Source organism: Protopterus annectens, chromosome 14.part0, assembly GCF_019279795.1.
Source record: "Protopterus annectens isolate FY-2018-M chromosome 14.part0, PAN1.0, whole genome shotgun sequence".
Lineage (NCBI taxonomy): Eukaryota > Metazoa > Chordata > Ceratodontiformes > Protopteridae > Protopterus > Protopterus annectens.
In genome coordinates, this window is record NC_056748.1 from 790,622,832 (window position 1) to 790,647,343 (window position 24,512).

Consider the following 24,512-nt stretch of genomic DNA (forward strand, 5'->3'; position numbering starts at 1 on the left):
TTCTCCTCTTCAAAATCTATGTGAGAAACTCCTCTGGAGAATAGACATGCCTCCTCTAGCACATATGCTTCCAAGGCACCTCAGTGGTGGAATGCTCTGGAGAGGACTCGGAGGACTGAGGGAGGTTCCTGAATGTGGCTAGTCTCAAGGCTCAATGGAAATGTCTTGATGGGATAAGAAGAGAAGGATCAGGACCCAGGGTCTTTTTCTGGGGGATGGGCAGAAGTCAGCAGCATACAGGAGGTCCTCTCATCAAAAAAGGAGAGTGCTCTCTCGACTGCCTCAAAAGCAGTTGCTGAGTGAGAACCCAAAACAAGCCCGGAAGAAACCAAGGTATCCAATCTGGCAGGTCTCTGTCTTCGACCATGGCACTGCTCAGAGGATGAAGTCAGAGCTGAGCTACCTAGTGATGACTACGACAATATGGCTCTCAACATCAGTACTGAACTGCATTTATGTCCTTAAGCCTAGAATAGCAATATCAAGCAATTTTTTACTACCAGTGTCCAAGTACAATTTACTGAAAGTTTTGCTAAGAACTGTCAAAGGGGAACTAACACCTGACCTCTTATCCATAAGTAAGAAATTTAAGGTTTTAGAGTCATGTCACTGTCACTTTTGGGATCCTGTATTATATTTAGTTTCCACTAAGGGATAGAATGTGACTTCTCTGTGGGGTCGTAACAAATTATGCAAGGTTTTACAGCCATTTTGCAATGACAGTCTGGTGTACTGCGTTATGTCTTGTTTTCAATAGGTTTCATTAGGTATGAGTACATTACCTCCAGTCAGGCTAAGGAAAGCAATAGATGTTCAGACCATATACTGTATAGAGTTAGCATTACATAAGATGCAAAAATTCTATACATCTCTTCACACACAAGTGACTTTTTACGACATTAGAAAATGCCTCATCAAAAGTCCATGAACTGATCACAACAATGAGGTCAAGCCAACTCCATGATTCAATTGTATACAAGTCTTTTAGGATGAAATTATAAAACAGTCTTAAATGCATTATGTACCTTAATGCCAAAGTATAATATCTAACATTTTACTCAAGAACTTTCTGAAGGAATTGAGGTAATTTATGTAATAATACAACTTTTGTGAAACTGGAGATAAGGTTCATCTCAAAACTAAAATCTTACTGGATGTTAAGGTAGGCCATGTGAAATTTTTTGGATGTTACAGTAGGTCATGTGATGCTGCATGCGTTTACTGCGTTCATTTATAAGGTCACCTAGTGCTTATATAGAATCAGGCTTGATAAAGTCCTGTAGTATTGGGATGAAAGTAATCAACTGACTATTGATTAACAGACTTCTTCCTGCATCGACCAGGATGAAAGTTCTTTAGAAGAGAGACATTTTCTCTAATGTTAGCTGTTGAAGGCACGATTTTATAGGCATTTCAAACAGAGAATGGAGCACTGCACTGCATTTCACTTGTTCAGTAAGGGGTACATACATGTGTCCTGCTCAGTTTGGGGAGTACAATACATGTTAAGAATACAGCTACAGTTTGTCAGCCATTATATCAGAAATAAAAATCATTCACTTATAGTGTTCCAGAACAGTAGCTTCTTTGTCAATAGATTTCTAAAATATTCCAAATACTTTAAATATATGGTCCTGTATTAAAAGTTACCTGCAGTAGTCTCACAGCTATTAGGCAGTGGTTCTGTTGCCGCTTGGTTCAAAACAAAGATATATATGACATTTATTCTGGCTCCCAAATTCTGTAAATATTCAAATCATAATTGTGTGTGTACTTCTAGGAGGTCAGACCTAAAACCAATACTAAGTTCTCAGAAAAAGGGATGCTGTCATTCTAAATACTTCAGCAGAAACCAGATTTGCAAGGGCAGACAACATTCACACATTCAAGATGCACTGTCACCCTGACTTTATTATTATTAATCCATGAAAAGCAGTGCATAAGACTGAGCTTTTTAAAAGAAAATCTAAAAGCAAAAAATTGTAGGCAGCTAAAAATTAAGGTCGGAATGGTTGTGAAACTTACAAACTGCAACATTTGTACCTGCAATACTTGTAAAACATTCAGTGTAATATCAAAGTGCAGCTACCAGTTCTCTTCAAAGTAACAAACATAGAATCTATCAAAAATATAAATACATACTTACTGCTGTAGTATATGCTTGATGGGAGGTCAGTGTAACAGCAAATCATAACATTTGGGTTACATCCTACCATACAACTTTGACTTTTCCCAGGCTAAAATTCCAAAAGTTGAAGTCTTCTTCCCAGTAGGTAATAATGTAGGTCATGCACTGATGACAGTACCATTTGGCTCCCTCAACTCTTGATTAATTAGTGCCCATAGCTTCTCTGTTTGATAAAAATATGCCTGACCTGTACATACAACTAAAGGAACTAAAACATTTTCACTGCTTGTATCTTGCTATCCATAAACAAAAACATCCATTTTAGTTTAGTCTCTTCCCATATATCCTTAGCCATAACAGAATCCTTTTAACCCATACTCCTAAATACTTCATTTTATCATGTCTCCATAAATATTGGTATGGCTGAACCAAATCAGCTGTGGGTACATATTTTACAGCTAAAGCTTTTGTTTTGTCGTCATTAATTTTATAAGAAAAAAGAAACCATCTCAGAATGTTCCACAACAGTGAGATATCGTTTTCTGTTTTTATCAGGTACAAAATAATATTGTCTGTAGATAAAGCCAACTTTTCTTGATTACCACACCAATAATATCCTTGAATTTCTGAGTACCTTATCTTCTTTGCCAATGGCTCTAAATATAAAGCAAATAAAGTAAGAAGAGAATACCCCTAACTTGTTCTGTTCAAATAACTTATCAGACAAACATCCTTCCACATTAAATGTTGCCTTTGATCCATCATATTTACTCCTAATTAACCTTATTATTGTCTAAGGGAATGCAAATGCTTCAATTTCCTTATTCAAAAAAATCCCAGCTTACTCTGTCGACTACCTTCTCTGCATCACAATCTACCAACAACTGCAGTAATTTCTTACATTTTGCTTCCCTCTGGATCATCACTGTTCTATTAATGTTTTTTTTAACAAAAAACATCTTTATTAAATTATCACTTATGGCATATGCAATCATACATTTATATAAATGAAAACAAGCCTACTGACACAATGCCAGTTGTAAGCATTTTACATCACAAACCAATTATCTACCCAATCATCGTCAGTTGGACAATACATAGCTTATTCAAGTCCTGCCTACTTTTAAACCTCATTCCTCCCTGCATGTATGTTTCCCCAGAATTCCCATTTTTATTGTGTAATTTGCTCCTACCCTTTTCCTAAAGATCCCAATTCCTGTTGTTTTATCTCCTTTACTATATTCACTACTTCTTGTACATTTGTTTTAGCCTTTGATTCCCATACTACAGTAACTGTTTTTGGCAGCCACATAATTATACTCATCAAGGCCTCTAGCAATTCCAATCCTGTATCATAACTCAGAAAAATCATTTCCCTAGTTACATCAATTTGCTCACCCAACATATCTGACAAAAGCAGTCAGCAGGGAATCTTTAACATCTGCTAGCTTATTACACTCCCAGAAAATATGTTCCCAATTACCTCTTTCTTCCCCACCTCCAAAATTTGCTGTCTACCTGAGGAAAATTCTCTGATATCTACTTGGGGAATAAAAATACCTGTGTACACATTTCCAAGCAAAAGTCCCAAGTCTTGTAGATTTTGTTGCATATTTGGGATACATACATATATCCCCCATTGTTTCTTTCTTAATTACTTATCCAATCTCTTTTCCCAATCCCTTCTAACATTCTCTGATTCTTATACTTATCATGCAATATTTACATACTCTACTAACTATTCCTTTTCTAATGGCAGTTTCTGTTCTAGAGTCTACTAAAAACTCTGCCAGTGCTGCTCTTTTGTTCAAGACCCCCCCCCCCCATTTCTTTCTCTTTGCCTGTACACTGACATTGATTCTTAACAGGGAATGCAATTTCTAATTGCAGTCCAAATACATTCTTGGCATCTTCCCATTCTAATACTTTTCCCTCTTCAGTTTTTTTGCTCCGAATACCTTGGTTCCTTTGCCAGCTTTCTCCAATAAATTCCATCCCCTTGTCTAGTGTCTGTATCCTTAATTGCAGTCATGCCTATCAGCAGAATCTCCTTTCTCCTGCCATGTGTTGGCTTAGTTCTTAGAATATTTTCTGCTACTGTATTAATATAATGTTACTGTTATTTTCCTTAAAGGTCTGCATCCAAAATCACAGTCCCTCCTTGATTCTTGAGCTTCCCCCTGATTCATTATCAACTCTTTCCACTTTGAATTACAGTTATCTGCTTGTGCTATGTATAGGCGCCGTAACTATGTTGCTCTGAAATACCCCTTCAAATCGGGTAATCCCGATCCACCTTGTTCTATGGGAAGAATCAGCTTATCCCACTTGACTCTTGCCATCTTTCACTCCCAGATATCCTTCAATTCTTTATTAACTGCTATCCACAACTTCTCCTCTGGTTAAAATATTCCTGACCTGTGTATAAGACTACAGAGACTAAACATTTGTAACCACTTGTATCTTATTATCCACATAACAGAGCTTCCATTTTCTCAGTTTTTGTATTATCCTATGTTTAGTCTCTTCCCACATATCCTTAGCTGCCACACTAGAATCATTTTCAATCCATACTTCTAAATATTTCATTTTATCATGTCTCCATAAATATGGATATTGCTGAACAAATTTGTGTGTGGGTACGTAACTTACTACTCTTGCCTTTGTTTTAGCTTCATTTATTCCGTATCCTGAAAAGATATGAAATTGTCTCAAAACATTCCACAACACTGTAATGCCCTTTTCTGCTTTTGTCAGATATAAAATAATATCTGCACATACAGCCAGCTCTTCTCGACTACCATACCAATTATATCCTTGAATTGTGGAGTCCCTTATTTTCTTTGCCAATGGTTCTAAATACAGTGAACTCTCAGTTAACTGGAACTCAAGCAAACAGCACTCACAAGCAACTGGCACAAAAATAAATAAATAAATAAACAAATAATAAAAAAAAAAAAAAACGAAAAAATACAGTGAGATTTTCATGTGTTGCACTTTCTGCCTCCCCCTCCCTGATTCAGAAACATACCTTACGTTTTTAGAGTTTTAAAAAGGAAGATAGGAATAAATTCCCTCTCTCCCCAACCTGAGAACAAGTCAAACCAAACAAATAGTACAGAATACAGTATTTGTTAAGCCTATTTTTAATAGTAACTCTATTAAAAAGTATTTAAAAGTACTTCTCTTTTCCTCTGTCCTAGGTATTTCACAGAATAAACATCACGTAAACCTTTCTTTATCAAATTAACATGTTCAGTTATTTCCAAGTGTCTCTCTTGTAGCATATATATTTGCACTTCACATTTTTAATATAATTCACTACTCTTTCTTTTTTGTATTTATCTGGGAGACCACTGACATTTAAAGACATGAAGGAAAACCTCACTGTATTAAAAAGTTATTATTCCCTCCTTTTATGTATAACAGCTTTTTGTTAAATGACTAGTTCCAGATTTTGTTGCATGCATACACTGTCTGGCAGGTTGAACTTTTATACATGTGTTTCTTGTCATATCCATTTGAGCCTATGTCACATCTTACAAATGTGTGTGTCTTACTGAAAGCCCTCAAACAAAAAAAAAACACCTCAATGCCCCTAAAACATATTAACTTAATACTAACACACAAAACTGTGTACATCTTCAAATACTGAAAGTTTACCCTCCTAACAGGAACAAATGTCCCAAACTGACAGCCACTCTCATAGACTTGCATTAACCTAAAAGAAAGGTTATCCATGCTAAGACGCATGGTACAGCCTGTGCTTACATTAGGTGCTGTCTAGTTTTGCCTTATCTTTATAGCTCTCCCAACTGGGAAAACACATGAATGCTTTCACAGAACACTATCACCTAGCTAATTTCTCTTTTTTTCCCCAAGCCAATTCCTCTTTAACAGATTGTAGCCAATTTCTCTTTATCAGATTGTCTCCATGGAGACACGATGACCAGATATAGAACTGCTACTAAGCATACATTTATTTGCTACAAAAAGCATTATAATATTCAATATTCTTTTCATTTACGTCCTTTCTTTTAACCAGGCTTTATTCTTCATTTTTTTTACATTGCAATCCATACATTTCTTAAAGCTGAACAAGAAGGAACAGAGAAGAAAGGGAAAAGAAAAAAAAACCCAGGAGCACCTGTTTACAACAGAATCTCCATTATACTTAAAAATAACTAAAAAATACTTTATAATATGCAAAGAAAATCATGCACAAAAACAATACTATTAAGAAAGAATTTTGTTTTACTTATAGTTAACTTTCTCTCCCCTTTTCTCCCCCCCCCCACAAGTATTTTTCTGAACATTAATGACATGGTATAGGGCATATGCTTTAGAGTCCCCCACAAGTCCAACAAAGTCCAAAAAAGTCCAATATTTCCAGATTTTTTGTTCTGTCATATTTCACAAATATAATTATTGCTCTGTAATCCCACATCTGTCAGTTTCCAAGTTACTGGTTTAATTCCTGTTAATCTTCATCTCCAAATTCCTGCCTTTGCTTAATTTCTGACATACTCCTGATTCTTCTAGTAAACTGTCATGCTCCCTTCCTTCTCTCTACCATTTTCTGCTGAAACACTGGAAAAAGTTTCACTGGCACAGGCTCTCTGTGGTCTTTATTACCAGGAGAACAAGAAGCAGAATTTCCTGTTTCACAGCTCACTTTCTGTTAGACAAAAGTACAGTTTTGTACCTACCATAAATGTAGATGTTCGAAGATCCACATTGCTGCAGTCCTTACACTTGGGTAGTCCGCTGTCCTCGGTCGGCCCGAATATCAAAGTATAAGGCTGACGTCGGTCAAGGCGCATTTGACTGACATCAGGACGTCAGGGTACAAATGCGCATGACCGACGTCATATCCTCAGTCTTTTCTTGCCCCAGATGTCAGAAGACCCTAAAAATAAAGGTCAAAACCAAAAGACAGCAAACAACCAACCCACCACCCTTGCACTAACTATATGTACAATATATACAAAATACACAATATGTACAACCCAACCCACACAACCACCTCTAACTACAGAGGGGAAGGAGGGAGGGAAAATTGGACTGCAGCAATGTGGATCATCGAACATCTACATTTATGGTAGGTACAAAACTGTACTATGTTCTTCATCTCACATTGCTGCAGTCCTTACACTTGGGTAGAATCCCAAAGCAGAGGTAAGGGAGGATGGCTAACTACAAGGAAGCAGGAGCTGCCAAGATGCCCTGCAAAACAGCAGTGGCAAAACCAGCCCTGGATTTAGAGTAAAGTGGCAGGTGATAATGCCTAGAGAAAGTATGCACTGAACTCCAAGTAGCTGCCTCCAAAATATCCTTGGTTGCCACTCCCCTCAAAAAGCTGTTGAAGTGGCAGTAGCCCTAGTGGAATGAGGCCTAATCCCAGCTGGAATCTCCTTGCCATGATGGGAATAACAGAAAGCAATGCAAAACCCAATCCATTTAGAAATAGTTTGTTTTGACACAGGCTTGCCCTGAGAACTCAAAGCAAAAGAAACAAACAACTGCTGAGACTGCCTTATCCCTTTAGTTCTGTCCAAATAATATAGCAACTGCCTGTGTACATCTAAAGTGTGCAAAATCTTTTCCCCTTTATTTTGGGGATTTGCATAAAAAGTAGGCAAATGAATAGTTTGGTTTAAAGCCACACTAGAAACCACCTTAGGCATAAAGGAAGGATTAGTACGTAATGATACCCTATCCTTATGGAAAATCAAGAAAGGCTCAACCGCCATAAGGGCCTGCAATTCAGAAACCCTTCTTGCAGAGGTAATTGCCAACAAAAAAGCAGTCTTCCATGACAAATATTTCAACTCAGAAGTAGCTGCACGCTCAAAAGGTTGTAGAGTCAGTTTCTCCAACACAAAATTGAGGTGCCAAGCAGGAGTAGGAGCTCTTCGTGGGGTCGTATATTCTTTGCCCCTCTAAGAAATTGCTTGAACAAAGGATGAGAAAACAATGGTGGGTCACAATCATAGTGAGCCGAAATTGCTGCAGCATGAACCTTAATAGAAGAGAAAGACAAACCTTTGTCCAGTAACTCAGTAAGACATTGAAGAGCCACACTCAAATTAGGCTCAGAAACATCAAAATCTTTTGCTGCACTCCAAAATAAAAATCTCTTCCATTTATCTGCGTACACTTTCCTTGTACTAGGCCTTCTAGCTTCCAAAATCACATTCAAAACTTGTTGTGGAAGTTGAGACCCTCTATGGTTCAAAACAGAATATGCCAGGCTGTTAGGTGAAGAGAATGAAGTTTGACATTGAGCAAATGGCTGTCCTCCTGTGACAACAGGTGTGGAATCGAAGGCAAAGGCCATGGAGGCTTCCGTACCAGACTTCTCAGTAATGGGTACCAGTGCTGTCGAGGCCAATCTGGAGCTATTAAAATCATCCTTGGCTTGTCCTGTCTGACCTTTAGAAGTACCTTTGGGAGGAGAGGCAGAGGTGGAAAGGCATACACATGAAGATTGCTCCAATTGAAAGAAAGAGCATCCACTTTCCAAGCTGTGGGATGAAACCTTTTGTGCAAAACTTTGGCAGCTGATGGTTTAGTGGAGAAGCGAACAGATCTATGTCTGGAGTTCCCCATGACACTGTCAATTTCTGAAACACATGAGGATCCAATTTCCACTCGTGGGGATCCATAATTCGTCTGCTCAACACATCTGCTAAGGAGTTCTGTGCTCCTGGCAGAAACCTTGCCTGTAGATTGAGTTGTAAACTGAGAGCAGTCTCCCACAAAATCATTGCTTGCCTGCATAGAGGATAAGAATCGTTCCCCTTGCTTGTTGATGTACCACATGACAGTTGTGTTGTCTGTTAGAATCAACACCTGCCCTGGAAGAAGTAAATCCTTGAAAGCTATTAATGCAAACTGGACTGCTAACATCTCCTTTAGATTGATATGTAGATGTTGTAGTCTGGCAGGCCACTTGTCTTGTATCCACTTTCCATTTAGATGAGCTCCCCAAGCTTTGTCTGAGGCATCTGTCGTTAAAATCTGACTCGCCTCTGGCCGGGTCACAGAGAGTCCCTTGTTTAGGTGACATTCCTGAGCCCACCACAAAAATTCCTTTTGAATGCAAGGTATTATTTGAATGACAGTGTCTAGATCCTGGCAGTGCTGTGTCCATACATTTTGAGATACCATTGTAGCTTCCTCATATGCAGTTTGGCATTGGGAAGCACCAGAATACAAGATGCCATGAACCCTAAGGCTTGAAGGACTGTCCTTGCAGTCAGCCCGGACTGATGAGATAGCTGATGGAAGTAAAGGGATAGACTCTTTTGTTTGTCCGGGGTTAAAAGGCCATCTGGGATGCTGTATTCAGTCTCACACCCAGAAAGCACATGTCTTGAGAGGGTACTAGACTGGACTTTATTTCGTTCACAGAATACCCTAGGCATCTTAGCACTGCTATCACATATTCCAAATGACGAAGAAGCTCTTCCCTTCCTTGAGCCAGAATCAGGCAGTCGTCCAAATAAGGATAGATCTGTATTCCTTTCAGCCTGAAGAAAGCTATCACTGGAGCCAGAACTTTTGTGAACACTCTGGGCGCAGTAGATAAGCCAAAGGGCAATGCAGAGAACTGATAGTGAAAAGTCCCAGCTCGAAAACGCAGATACTTCCTGCAACTTAGTCTGATAGGAACATGAAGGTAAGCCTCCTTGAGATCCAAAGTTACCATCCAATGATCTTTGCCCAGCAGAGGCAAAAGCTGTTGTAACGTCAACATTTTGAACTTGGGAATGTCCAGATAAGTGTTGAGGATAGATAGATCCAAAATTGGTCTCCACGTGTTCCCCTTCTTTGGTACTAGGAACAGGCGAGAATAAAATCCTAGGCCCACTTCTGGCATAGGGACCGGCTGTATGGCCCCTAGTTGAAGTAACAGAGAAATTTGCTTGTGAGCCTCTATTCTTTGTTGAGGAGGGACGTCTGGCATGCCTCTGAAAGGAGGCAAGGTATGGAAATAAAACCTGTAACCTTGGTGTATGATATCCAATACCCATTTGTCTTGGGTAATTAAACTCCAATTTTCTTTGAAAAGTGCCAACCTTCCTCCCAAAGGTGCCGCCAGACGAGAAGGCTCTGGCAGCTGAAAAGGTAGGTCATTGGGTCTGTTTACGAAAGGACTGACCCCTGCCCTCACCTGAAGACTGTGCAGGAGAACTCCCTGTTCTAGGCCTGAAAGAGCCCTGAGCTCTACCCCTACCACGTCTAGATCTACCCCTAGACTGGGAATCATAAGAAGGATACGTCCACCCTTTAGCAGGCCAATTTCTGCTAAACTTTGGAGGCTGAACCTGCAAAATATCTTTAACAGTCTGCATAGACTTAGCTTTGTCTTCCATTTTCTTTAAAACTGCCTCAACAGGAGGACCAAACAACACGTCAGATTGTAAAGGAGCATCTAAAATCCTTGTTTTAACATGTTCAGACAAATTTTGATCCCTTAGCCAGGCGTGCCTGCGAAGAACTGACCCAGTGGCAGCCACCCTAGACGAGGCCTGTACAGCATCAAAACCACATTGCAAAGAATGCTTACCCACCTGTTCAGAAACATGTACTAAATCTTGCAACTCTTTACAATCAATACCTACTGCCAGAGCATCAACCTTAGACTTTAATTGTGAAAGGAGATAGTTTTGGTATTTTAACATGTGAAACTGGCAATTCAAAGCCCTCATAGCAAGAGTGGAAGAAGTATAAACTTTCTTTCCCCATCTATCCAAGGCCCTAGCCTCTTTGTCTGCAGGAACCGGATTCTTAACAACAGAAGCCTTAACACCTTTAGGCCCCTGGCTAACAGTTTCTGGGTCTGCCCTAGAACTCTTAAAAGATACTTATGAGCTTCAGGCACCCTGTAATACCTATCCGGCTTAACAGGAGCAGGAGGCAAAGAATCAGGATTAAGAGAAGCCTCTGTAAAACATCTTCCACTACATCCAAAACAGGAGGTATAGCCAAAGGCCTATGCTGGGGTAAAAACAAAAATTCCCTAAGCCTTTTCCTGGAATCAGAGAAGTCCTGACCTTCCCACTTAAAATGCTCCCTCATGGAATGAAGAGTTTCTGAAAAAGAAAAATCCTCAGGAGGAGAAGCAGAAGGAGTAGAATCATCCACATCAGAATCAGAATAAGGAGAGTACTCCTGCAAGTCTTCAGCCGAAGACTCTGACACATCTGAAGCCTGCTCAAAGCCCCCCAGCTCAGGCCCCACCCTATGCCTCTTATCAGGAGGGGGCATAGAACCCCTAATCAAAGTAATCAAATCTTCTGCCATTTTAAGCATATGCTTCTTGGGCACAGTACCTGAAGAGCTAGGGGTAACACCAACTGAAGCTAAACCTGGCCTGCCCCTGGGAGAAGCCTTAGAAACAGAAGGAGAGGGCCTAGCCACCCTAGGAAGGGAGGGGAGTATAGTAACCTGAGAAGCCACCTCAGCTTGACTTGCCTCCTGAGAGGCCACATCTTGCAATACTAAAGTCTCACCCTGAGAACACAAAGAAACCTCCGGTGGAGCCACCGGCTCCACCGACACCTCTAAAGAACCGGCGTCCGGTACAGACGGTTCTTCCAGCCTAGGCTTAACCGCTTTGTCCTTGCGCTTCTTGAAGCGGCCGGAGCATCCGGCGGCATTTTATAATTGCACCGCTTCCCAAAGACTAACCTTGCACAATCCAACCTCCTCTTTATAGTGCGTTTATTAAATCTAGCACAAGAGCGACAGCCAACAACATCATGCTCAGGCCCTAAGCAAGGAATACACAAAGTATGATAATCTCTATGCGGTATCTGTTTCCCACAAGAAATGCAATTATTGACTTTTTCTGACATCCGGTAAATCACTGAGGCAAGAAAAAACTAAAATATTCCCCAACGGGGTACTTAGCCAACTTTGAACTCGGTCTGAAACTTCGAAATCGAAAAATCTCAGAACGCCAACCGGCACTTGCAATGCTGCTTCTGCATCGGACCATGCGGCAAAAAAGACTGGGGATATGATGTCGGTCATGCGCATTTGTACCCTGACGTCCTGATGTCAGTCAAATGCGCCTTGACCGACGTCAGCCTTATACTTTGATATTCGGGCCGACCGAGGACAGCGGACTACCCAAGTGTAAGGACTGCAGCAATGTGAGATGAAGAACATCGTCTGTATTTCATCCTTAGCATGTGCTTCATCAAAAATAATTGTGTCCCTCCAGGGAAGAATATTTTGAAGATAGCTGAGTACAGTAGTTCTGAATATCACTACTGCTTCTCGATATTCCCTGAATAATGAAATAAATGTAATCCTCTTCTGCCTGGTCTACAATGAGTAATCATTATCCACAAACACATTGCTGTCTCCCACTTTCAGTACTTTGATCCTTCTGTCACATTATTGTCAGAATCAACTCTTTCTACTGGTATGATTGCATCTCTGCTATTAAAAGTCTAGACTGCTTTCTCATAGCTAGGTCTGGAGCATACACATGATGTGACCTTTCAACTAACTCCCGCTGTGGAATACCAGTTCAGTTGCTTATTTGTGCTTTCATAAAATTAGTACAATTTGTTCCTTCCAGCTTTTCTGGTACAGCAGAAACTCTCAGGTTTTCCTCATGTGCTCTTCTATTTCTATTACTTTAATAAACATCACTTCTTGAGAGTCCCATATTCAGCCAGCCTTTTCTTCATTTTGACCTCTGAATTTTGCAGTTTTATCACCTCATCTGAATATCTGTTTAAAGCTTCTTACATTTTTTCCAGCCTTTTGTTGCTTGAGTTGATAAACTTCATCAGTGCTTCATTTACTTTAACCAGGTCTGTGTGCAGTTGTCATACACTTTCTCTGGGTTACTGAAGTCATGTACAGAGCTTGCACTGCTTTTTGCTGAACAGCTGCAGAACTTTCCCTAATCAGTTGTTTTTGTCACCTTTTGTAGCTGATTTTCTTTCAGGTCCTCTGTATTTCCTTTTACCTGGCATCCAAGTAATGCACTTATTAGCTAGTTACTGAATTTCACCCAGAAACACAAATGTCTGTTGGCCTTCTCTGCTGAGATTCTGTTTTCACAATGGGAGAGCTAGAATTAAGCTGTTACTCAATGTGCAGCCATCTCTGAAGCCCTCATTGTTCTATTAATGTTGTCAAATGTTTGCTTCTCCTCCACAAAACTACATTGATCCATATTTAGCAAATCTGGCAACATTCTCTTAGCTAACATAGACAAACACTTTATAATCATGATTAAAAATTGAAATGGGCTGATATGAAGCAGGGTCTGATGAGTCTTTACCATTTTTAGGTACTATGGCTACCATAGCTTTCTTCCAGGATGATGGTGCTTTCTCTCCATTTAAAATACTGTTAAACTCTTCCAGATCTTTATCACTTTCTTCTCTCCTAGGTTTCAAAATTCCACAGGAATACCATCTATTCCTAGAGACTTTCCTGCAGATTGATTATACGTCACTGTTTTTATCTCCTCTCCTATTTTAACTGTTACTTTTTGGGTCAGAAATACCTCTGAGCTTTAATAAAATTCCTTATTTTCTCTTTAGCACTTTGCATTTATGTCTCTTCTTGTTCTGTGAGATTCCCCTTATTCTGCAATATTTTAACCTTTGTCAGCCCCTCTAAATAATTCTTATTTCTTAACATATTTGTTGTTTCTTTTATTCTACCTTACTTTAAACTTCACTTTCATTTTTCCCACTCATTAGCTACAACTTCTGAAGAAGTTTCTATCTTCCCTAATAATGCCTGAATAATTTCCATTGCTTAAATTCCTCTCTTTTTAACAGGTAGGTGGGGATGTGTCAGTCTCTCATTTGTACTTCATTGCTCTGTATTTTTATCTTAGGTATTATTGGGGCAGGATCTTAAATAGTTATTGGACAAGTCTCAAAGCTTTCAATTAAATGCGCATCCTCATGTGAAATATAATTTCTGTCTAGTCTGCCTCAGTTATTGCACCTTGAGAAATAATATTGAAATTCTCTCTGAGTTCCTTCTACTGAGTTCACATCTTCTATACCAAATATTTTCATAAATTTCTTCAGAAATCTATTCTCTGTTATATTTCCCTTCTAGGTCCTGCAGATACATTCTCACTGTTGCAAATCAAGTTTCAGTCCTGACCTATAAGTAGCAATCTATCCTGAAAGCTGATTATTTCTACCCAAATTTTCTTAAACTCCATAATAGCAATTTTAAATGGAGAATAAATACATGATCTTTAACTATTGTGGTGACCTAGATGTGTGCATGCCTCTAAATTCAGTCTACCCAGCGGCTACTTACACTAGAGTTAAACTGCAATAGTATGCTTATATCTGTTCATCAAACCTATCTGCAAGCTGCCTCACAGTTTAAAGTACAGTTTTGTACCTACCATAAATGTAGATGTTTGAGTGCTCATACAGCTGCAGTCATTACAGATGGGTTATCCTGCCATCAGGCGGGTCCTCGGTCGGCCGAATTCCAAAGTCTAGGTCCGGCGTCGGTTGTTGTCGCTTCTTCCCTGACGTCAGTGCGGCAGATGTATAAAAGAGGCAGCCGACGCCATTTTCTTCAGTTTTTCTTGCCCCAGATGTCAGGTGCCCCCAGAAGGAAGGCAAAACATAATGTTATGCAAACATGCAATATAGATAAATCAAAAAACAGTAGTTGCAAGCAAATACACCATAAAAGAATACCCCAAATAGGTTGTATGATAAAAGTGTTGGTCAAAAGGCCTGTCCTAAGAGGGGACGGAGGGGGGGTAACCTGGACTGCAGCTCTATGAGCACTCGAACATCTACATTTATGGTAGGTACAAAACTGTACTATGTTCATCGTGCATACAGCTGCAGTCATTACAGATGGGAAGAATCCCAAAGCTAAGTAAGGGTGGTAGGCACTAAGTGGAACTAGGAGGAGTGAGGATGCCCTGCAAGACTGCTGTGGAAAAGCCTGCTCTAGATTTTGAGTATAGTGGAAGGTGGTAGTGCTTGGAGAAAGTGTGCCCTGAACTCCAAGTAGCTGCTTCCAAAATGTCCTTGGTAGGGACCCCCCTGAGGAAAGCTGCAGAGGTAGCTGTGGCCCTGGTGGAGTGGGATCTGATGTATGCAGGCACAGATTTTCCATGAAATGAATAACAAAAGCGCATGCAGTGGGCTATCCAATTTGAAATTGTCTGTTTGGAAATAGCCTTTCCTTGAGCACCTGTAGCATAGGACACAAATAGTTGCTCAGATTTCCTGAATGGATTTGTTCTGTCCAAATAATAACAAAGTTGTCTGTGAATGTCCAAGGAATGTAGTAGTCTCTCCCCTTTGTTCTGTGGATTTGGATAAAAGGTAGGTAAGTGGATAGTCTGATTCAAAGATACACTGGATACTACCTTTGGCATGAAGGTAGGGTTGGTTCGTAAGGAAACTCTGTCCTGATGGAAAATGATGAATGGTTGCACAGCCATGAGGGCCTGTAGTTCCAAAACCCTGCATGCTGAGGTGATAGCCAGAAGGAAAGCTGTTTTCCATGACAAGTATTGTAGCTCTGTTGAAGAAACTGGCTCAAAGGGGGGCAGGGTCAGCTTTTCCAATACGTAGTTGAGGTCCCAAGCTGGAACTGGTGGTTTCCTTGGGGGTTTTATATTTTTTGCCCCTCTGAGGAACTGCCTTAAGAGAGGATGTGAGAATAAAGGAGGGTCTGCGTTGTATTGTGCAGAAATGGCTGAAGCGTGGATCTTGATGGAGGAGAAGGAAAGGCCACCGTTTAACATCTCAGCTAGGTACTGTAAAATTTGAGGTATATTTATTACCCAAGGGTTCTGGCCCCTTTCTTGATTCCAGGAACAAAACTGTTTCCATTTGGCAGAGTAGGCTTTTCTAGTAGAAGGTCTTCTGGCCTCCAAGATGACATCCTGCACCTCCTTGGAGAGGAGAGTCTGTTGGGAAATTAAGGAATTCTCCATGCAGCTAGATTTAGGGTTTTGAACTGGCTGTGAAGGGTTTTGTAGTTGTGTTGGGACAACAGAAGAGGGACTAGAGGTGGGATCCATGGTGGGGAGTGTGTCAGGCTCTTATAGGTTCATAGGTTCATACTAGGCTATCTGCCCTAGGGCATTTATAAGCCTAGCCAGAGTTGTGTGGCTTTCACCACCCCTTAGGTTGAAGAATACTATACCCATTAGTTTGCAGTGCCTCTGTCCAGCAGTGATACAGAGATGATCCCCGGGGTAAACCTACGATCTCCCATCCACTGGTCAAGATTCCTCTTGAACAGAGCCAGCGAGGTGCTCTGTCTCACATGGACCGGGATTCTGTTCCACAGCATAGGGAGTCTCTGGGTGATGAATCTGTCCCTCCAGCACGTCCTATTTATATCCGTGTTGAGGTTTAAGTCTCTTGCTCTTGTGGCTCTGGTGGATTTGGATTTTTTGAGGTGGAGCATGTCCATTAATTCCGGGTTGGACATGGCCTTGTATGTCAGGCACAGGTCACCTCTGAGCAGACGGTATGCGACTGAATAGAGCTGGAGTTTCTTCAGTCGTGCAGCATATGGCATATTTTTGAGCCCCTTTATCCTTTTGGTGAGGAACTTTTGGGGTCTTTCCAATTGCTGCAGGTGTCGGGTAAGATACATTCCGAATGGGGCATTGTACTCAATCATTGGTCTGATAAGTGAAGAGTACAGGGGAACAATGACCTCCCTTGATCTGGATGTGAATTCCCTTCATAATCAGGTGGGCAATGTAGAAGGTCCTCCTAACCACTTTGGCAATGTGAGTGTCAAAAGAAAGGTTACTGTCAACTTGGGTCCCCAGGTCCCTGATAACCTCTTCTGTGCTTAATGGATTGCCACCTATGTGGTAACTTGGGGTTACCTTGTTTTTACCAAAGGGTATGACTATACATTTTTTGGCGTTTAGCTTAAGGCCATGGATCTGGCACCAGTTATCCGTTTCTATGAGACCTCTCTGAAGGATATCTGTGTCTGATGGATTTTCAACTATGGCGCCTAGTTTGCAGTCATCTGCAAACTTTGTCAGCCACAATCCTCTTATGTTTGCCTGCACTTCTGAAAAGTAGATGCCGAACAAGAGGGGGCCCAGGACTGAGCCCTGTGGGACACCGCTTGTGACCGGCTTGGAGTCTGACATGGCACCAGCAACTCTAACCCTGTGGGTTCTGTCCTTGAGCCAGTTTGCAACCCATCTTGTGACATATGGGTTTACATTTAAGCTGGTGAGCTTTTCTATGATACCCGAGTGGAGTATTGTGTCGAAAGCTTTTGAACTGCCTTACCCTCATCAATGGCCTTGGTGACTGTTTCAAAAAAGTCGACCAAGTTCAAGAGGCATGATCTGCCCTTGACAAAGCCGAATTGGGTAGGATCCAATGTCTGTAGGTCCCCTATGTCTTTATTTATGAGTTCCATTATGATCCTCTCCATAGCTTTGCAGACCAGGCTTGTTAAGCTTATGGGGCGGTAATTACCAGGGTCCGTAGAAGCACTGCCTTTGTGGAGTGGGACCACAGTTGCCGTACGCCACTCTTTGGGTACATATCCTGTGGTAAGGCTAAGATTAAACAGCAGCCTTATGTGTGGGTTTAGTTCCTCATTGAGTTCGTGTAGCACACAGCCGGGGACACCATCCGGTCCCATTGATGCTGTGTTTTTAGCTTTAGAGAGCAGCTCTCACCTGGGCATTTGAGATGATTGGGAGGCTACACTCTGCTGGGATAGATATTTCTCCTTTTGGGGGGGAGGGAGGGGAGAAATTTTCACTGAACCTGTCTTCCAGTATGTTTGCAATGTCTGTGGGTTCAGTGATTTTGTATCATTTTGGACTAATTCTGAGCATATCTGGGAGTTTCCACCCAGATTTCTAACATAGCTAAAGGCAGCCTTATGATTGTCTTTTGAGTCCTTGGCAATTTTTCTCTCAAAGTTGGCCTTGGATGATTTTATGAGTGATCGTAGTTTTTTACTAGTATTGATCAGAGATGTCTTCCCTTTTAGGGATTTTGCTCTATCTTGTAGTAGGAGCGGATACCAGTGTTGTCTTGGCCAGTCTGGAGCAATGAGAATCATTTGTGGCCTCTCTGCTCTGGCTTTTAATAGAACTTTGGTCAGCAGAGGAAGAGGTGGGAAGGCATAGACTGTCAATGTTGTCCAATTGAAAGAGAGTGCGTCCACTTTCCAGGCCTGTGGAAGATAGGTCCTTGAACAAAACTTTTTCAACTGGTAATTTCTGTGGGTAGCAAATAGATCTATGTCTGGCTGTCCCCATGCCCGAGTTATCTTTAAGAAAACTTGAGGATGCAACATCCATTCGTGTGGATCTGTCATATTTCTGCTTAGGTTGTCTGCCAGTGTGTTTTCTTTCCCTGGCAGGAATTGTGGCTGTAGTTGAATTTGCAATTCCAGTGCTGTGTTCCATAGGGTCATGGCTTGCCTGCACAGGGGGTATGAATGTGTTCCCCTCTGTTTGTTCATGTACCACATGACTGTGGTGTTGTCTGTCCTTATCAATAACTGGCCTGGATGCAGAAGGTCTTTGAAGGTCATAAGAGCATTGTGCGCGGCTAGCATCTCTATTTGGTTGATGTGTAGGTGCTTCTCTTTTTGGGACCATTTTCCCTGAATGCACTGATCTGCCATGTGTGCTCCCCAGGCGTAGTCTGAGGCGTCTGTTGTGATGATTTGAGTTGCTTGAGGTACACAAAAGGGAGACCTGTGTTTCTTTGGCATGCTTGAGCCCACCACAAAAATTCCTTTTGAAGGCATGGAATGAGTGGTATAATTGTTTCCAAGCTGTGGCTGTGTTGAGACCATAAGTTTTTTAGGTACCATTGTAGTTTCCTCATATGCAGCTTTGCACATGGGATTAGTAGGATGCAAGATGCCATGAATCCCAGAGCCTGCAGGATTTTCCTTGCAGTTAGCCTGGTGAAAGTTGCCATTTTGCTGAAGTATTGAGACAGTGGCCCTTGTTTGTCTGGTGTGAGGTAGGCCATCTGGGTGGTTGTATTTAAGCTGGCACCCAGGAAAATTATCTGTTGTGAAGGTATTAGTTTTGATTTCTTTTTGTTCACTGTGTATCCCAGGAAGTTTAACAGCTTTATTACAAACGCCAGATGCTGCAATAGAATGTCATTGCTGTCCGCTTGGATCAGGCAGTCGTCCAGATATGGGTAGATTTGTATTCCTTGCAGTCTGCAGAAGGCAATTATTGATGCCAGGCATTTCGTAAACACTCTGGGCGCAGTAGATAAGCCAAAGGGCAATGCAGAGAATTGGTAATGGGTTGAACCTGCAAGAAATCTGCGGTATCTTCTGCAATCTTGTCTGATAGGGACATGCAGGTATGCCTCCTTGAGGTCCAATGTTACCAGCCAAGACTCCTTGCCCAGCATGGGAAGAAGCTGCTGTAATGTGAGCATCTTGAATTTTGGCACCTGTAGATATGTGTTTAGTATGGATAGGTCTAAGATAGGTCTCCAATCTTTGTCTTTCCTTGGTACCAGGAATAGTCTGGAATAAAAACCTTGACCTTGTTCTATTGTAGGTACCTCTTGAATCGCTTTCATGTCCATGAGAGCGGAAATTTGTCTTTGTGCCTCTGCCCTTTGATTTTGTGGCAGGTTTGGCATGCCTCTCATTTTTGGAAGGGTGTGAAAGTGGAACCTGTAGTCTCTGTCTATAATGTCCAGAATCCATTTGTCTTTTGTAACAATATGCCAATTATTTGAAAATAATGCCAGTTTTCCGCCCAAAGGTGCTGCCATTAAAGCTTTGCTTGGCAGGAATAGGGGGAAGTCATTGTGTCTGTTTTCTAAATGACTGTGATCTATCTTCTCTACCTCTTGGGGTTGGTGCTTGCCATTGTCTTGCTCTAAGATCCTTGAGGTTGTCCTCTACCCCTTGGGCGTCTGTATCTGCCCCTTTGAGGTCTCTCCGTGGCTGGAAAGGACCAATTTTTTGAAGGCCAGTTTCTGCTGAAGCGTGGAGGTTGTACCTGCAGGAAATCTTTCACTGTTTGCATTGATTTCGCTTTTTCCTCCATTTTCTTTAGTACCTCCTCAGCGTTAACACCAAACAATACATCTTTTTGAAGTGGTGCATCTAATAACTTTGCTTTGACATGATCTGGTAAGGTTTGCTCTTTGAGCCAAGCATATCTACGTATAACAGACCCCGTGACCGCAGCTCTACATGAGGCCTCTAAAGCATCAAAACCACACTGCAAGGTATGTTTACCCACCTGCTCTGCACCATGCAACAAATCCTGCAACTCTTCCAAATCTGGTTGTTCTGTTTGTGTCATTTTGCATTTCAAATGAGATAACAAAAACTGTTGGTACTTTAACATATGGAATTGACAGTTTAATGCCGTCATGGTTAAAGTGGCAGATGTATACACCTTTTCCCCCCACCTTTCTAATGTTCTGGAATCTCTCTCTGAAGGTAAAGGATTTTTAGCAGTAGAGGCCTTTATTCCCTTGGGACCCTGTGAAAAAGTTTCTGGGTCAGCAGTATGGCTTTTATAAAGGAACTGGTGGGAGTCAGGAACCCGGTAATACCTGTCTGGTTTAACAGGGGCTGGAGGTAAAGAATCTGGATTAAGGCTGGCTTCTGTGTACACATCATCCAAAATATCTAAAACAGGAGGGATAGCCAGGGGCCTATGCTGGGGGAGCAATAGAAAGTCCCTGAGCCTTTTCTTGGAATCTGAGTAATCTTGGCCTTCCCAATGAAAGTGTTCCCTCAATGTATGCAGGGTTTCCCCAAAAGAGTAGTCCTCAGAGGGGGAGACTGAGGGAATAGACTCCTCAGCATCAGAGTCTTCGAAAGGGGAATAGGCGTAATCCTGGTCCTCAGTGTGTTCTGAGGTAACAGAAGCCTGGTCTGAGGAAGGGTAGTCTTCCTCCAATCTGGGTCTTTTGTCAGAGGGGGGTTGAGAGCCCCTGATGAGAGTAATCAAATCCTCAGCCATTTTAAGCATTTGCTTTTTAGGCATGGGTCCTTGAGAGGAGGTCTGAGGACCCCGTTTTTTAGCTTTCATGGCTGCTTTAGATTTAGTGAAGGATTTAATAGAGAAGGTGGAAGGCCTGAAGATGCCTTCAGAAGTGGCAGGCCTGACTAAATTTTGAGTTTCCCTGCCAAGAGTGGCGTTGGTATCTGCAGTAGGAATGGAAACCGAGGAGCCTGCGACCTCGGGTACTGAAGTCACCGGTAATGTAGTTTCATCGGTATTCAGGGGCTGCGTAGGCACCTCGCTGAGAACCGGAGAACCGGTAGTCGGCCTAAGCATGGTCTCAGTACTCGGTGCAGACCTCGGATGTCGGTCCTTATCTTTGCGTCTTTTGATCAAAACTGGTGTCGGTGTATCCGACATGATATAATTTCATTTTTTGCCAAAATAATGAAGGGCGAACTCCGCCCGGCGCTTAATAGTGTGCTTGTTGAACCTAGCACAAAAACGGCAGGCCAAGACGTTGTGGTCTGGGCCTAAGCAAGGTATACAGAAAGAGTGGAAATCCTTATGCGGTATTTGCTTCCCACAAGAAATGCAATTATTAACTTTGTCTGACATCGGTCTGAGGCAAGAAAAGTTTCGGGTACTTAGCTTTAAAGAAGACTTCGGCTGAAATACTTTCGTAAATCTCAGGAGCTGGCCGACCGGTACTTGCAAACTGCTTCTGCTTCGGGCACCGCGCGGCAAGAAAGACTGTAGAAAATGGCGTCGGCTGCCTCTTTTATACCCCTGCCGCACTGACGTCAGGGAAGAAGCGACGACAACCGACGCCGGACCTAGACTTTGGAATTCGGCCGACCGAGGACCCACCTGACGGCAGGATAACCCATCTGTAATGACTGCAGCTGTATGCACGATGAACATCAGGACTCTCTAAAAGTTTCAGCTTTCTGGTGTCTTACAAGCACCCAGTGTCAGTTTACATTTAAATATCTTTGTGTTCCTGTAACTTTGTTTAAGACTAGATGAGACTCACACTCTAGGACCTGCACCCCCCCCCCCCTTGCACTTTCCTTGCAGGACTTTAAATCTTTACTTGTACTTAGGTAATATTGCTGACTCATTCCCATTAACAGTGTTGTCTGTTCTGAATTGAGTTCCTTGGCTCAGCCCGCTTGGGCTCAGTTTGCTCCCCACCCTAACCCCCTATTCCCACCCACACCCGACATAATTTCCTTTATAATTAACCAGTTGTTCAACCCTACACCGGGTCACTCCCCCTATTTCCCATTATAGCAATACAGTCATCTACACTTTTTTTTTCTCTACCCACTTTCCACATTACCTTTCAACCAACCAATGTCTCTCCCTGCACTCTTCCTATACTACTTTCCATATTGAACTACCTTACTTTAATTGAACATAGGCTCAACCCACAACAACCATCTCCTACCTGTACTTTAACCTCTCAACCCTCATTTAACTCAGACTACTTTACTATCCAACCTCACCCCTATACTACATCCTCCTAACCTACATTACTCCACTTACCACCTCCAACCTCATCTACTATCTGTGCACCTCTCACTTACTCCACTACTCTATCCTCTACACCTCCAAATACTACTATGCAACACTTCATCTACCCTGCTCTCATATTACTTCTTCCCACCTCACATAATTCCTTTTTACTTACTCCTGTTATCTTATCTCTCTAACTCTACTCATTACTCAACCTATCCTAGCCACAGCTACCTATAATACCATCACTGTCATTCACCTTATTAGTCCTACAAACTATCATACTCACACACATAAGAATGCACAGCCCTATAAATTGTCTCTCACCACCAAACTATTTTATTTTTGCTCTCTCTATACCTCTATCTCTTTCTACAACTAACATCTCATCACACAACCCACATACCTTACAAATCTACTTCTACAGCAACCATACTTATACAATCTCTACCCTATTCCTCAGTAGGCCCTACTTTATATGCCACAGACTTAAAATTACAAATCAAACTAAAAATCCTCTCCCATTAAAACCATCACAACAAAAACGCAATTCTAAACAATCTCCTCAATATTACAAATAAACTGCAACCTGTAAATCTCTCCACCCACCACAACCTAAGTCAATGTGGCAATATACATCCACACCCTGGTCTCCCTTCAGCCTGTTATAACCCCCCAACCTCCTTAAAGTCCCCAAACTTCACCACCATCAATCTCCAAAGCATTAGAAATAAAATACCACACCTACATGCCTGGTTAGACAAAAACAAACCAGACTTCACTACCATTACTGAGACAAGCTTAAAACCTTATATCAAAGATGCCAGATTTTTACCACCTAATTACAACTGCCTCAGAATAGAAAGACCACATAAAAAGGGGAGGGAGATATCACCTTGATATACCCAAACACCTTCACTGTAGTTCACTACACAAAACCTGTCCCACAATTCTCAACAGCAGAGATACTAGTATCCTTTCTAAAAATGAATAACAGTCAAAACCGTTGTATCATATACATTCCCCCAAGCAACAACATTCCTACACTTGAAGACATTCTTGCTTGGTCAACTAATAACATTACAAACTAACCCATCATCCTACTGAATGTTAACATTAACAGGCTAGATATTTCTAATGAGGACCCTTCCACCAGCATAAACCTATATAACTATATGCAACTAATCAATATAACCAGGCCCAACAATAAAACGGGCAGTGGCTCAATTCTGGATTGGATACTTGTCTCCGATCCTAACAAAATCCCCTCCAGCATACTACCTAACAGTATTAGTAACCACTTACCAGCCTTTATAACTAGGGATAAAGCTTGGAAAACCTGGCAAAAAATAAAAATCCTAATGGCCTCATTCAATATAAACAATTATATTTTGCAGAAACCTCAATCTCAAATTGTTTTTTGGTGATACTGGTAACCACAATGAGGACAGATTTGTATATCACAAATCTTCATTTAATCCACCTATGCACCCATTGGTACATCAGTTCCAAAACAGTATTCTCAAAGATCTTCATTTTTCGAGATCTGATGTACGTTTAAAACCCAATAATATTTTTCTGGCTGAAAGGGAAGCTATTTTGGAACTACAGAACAACAAAAACATTGTTATCATTTCTGCTGACAAAGGTGGGGCTGTTGTTATTCTTAATTGGTGTGATTATGACAATGAAGCTAAGAGACCACTATCGGATCAGAGATATTATTCTATTATGACCATTAATCCAACTTTCAGGTTTCAAAATCAAATTGAGGAATTCTTACTTTGGGCTAGGGATGAATCTATTATTGCCAATGACATTGTACAACAACTCTTGGTACATGATTCAGCTATTCAATATATTTACTTCTTACCCAAA

The 24,512-nt window shown here is 41.4% G+C and overlaps 1 protein-coding gene across 1 annotated transcript in view; it reads right to left on the minus strand.

Moving 5' to 3' along the window:
* The window catches only part of SEMA4G (semaphorin 4G), a 1,755,375-nt gene that overhangs the window by 43,638 nt on the left and 1,687,225 nt on the right, over positions 1 to 24,512 (minus strand). The gene's annotated exons all lie outside the window — the stretch shown is intronic.